We start from the raw sequence: 576 nt of genomic DNA, 5'->3' as shown, positions 1-576 counted from the left end.
GAACAAATTAGTGAAATATATGCACTTTTCAAGAAGATATAAGCTACTGCTTTGTGTCAGTTTTAACATTTATATTTTATACAGTGATAACCTTATGGCTTGAACCACTAACTTCTCCTGTACAAGTCGTCAAATGTGGAAAGTGTATGATCTTATAGTCACATGGTCCCCTACAAATTCCTTACCAGAAATCTAATGAACACATGGGCCAAATCAGGAGATTACAAATACTGTTACTAAAAACTACTTGTGAATATTGATTGAAATACTGTATTTTCCAAAATCCAAAAAAGCATAGATCTGCTTTAGGACACATTGCTGAATAGAATCATTTTGTCATAGTTTTGCCTGTTTTAAGTGACTGTTTCTCTTTCTATAAAATCAGCAATCTAACTTTACAGAAAGATTGTTTCTTTATAATATGAGATCATTCCCACACTTTCAAGCTTGACATTAGTACCAACACTAATGTCAGTGATTTCTTCTTCTTTAGAACCCTTTAAACTAGTGCCTTCTCGACTTGTGCTCTGTTTTGTGATCAGGCATTTCATTAAACATGGATCATTGATCGTCGTA

General features: G+C 33.2%; 1 protein-coding gene across 3 annotated transcripts in view; it reads left to right on the top strand.

Annotated features, from left to right (window-relative positions):
* The window catches only part of DNAI7 (dynein axonemal intermediate chain 7), an 82,846-nt gene that overhangs the window by 3,488 nt on the left and 78,782 nt on the right, over positions 1-576 (top strand). The window lies entirely within an intron of this gene.

Source organism: Lipotes vexillifer, unplaced genomic scaffold, assembly GCF_000442215.2.
Source record: "Lipotes vexillifer unplaced genomic scaffold, Lipotes_vexillifer_v1.1 scaffold477, whole genome shotgun sequence".
Taxonomy (NCBI): domain Eukaryota; kingdom Metazoa; phylum Chordata; class Mammalia; order Artiodactyla; family Lipotidae; genus Lipotes; species Lipotes vexillifer.
This window is presented reverse-complemented; position numbering and strand designations above follow the sequence as displayed.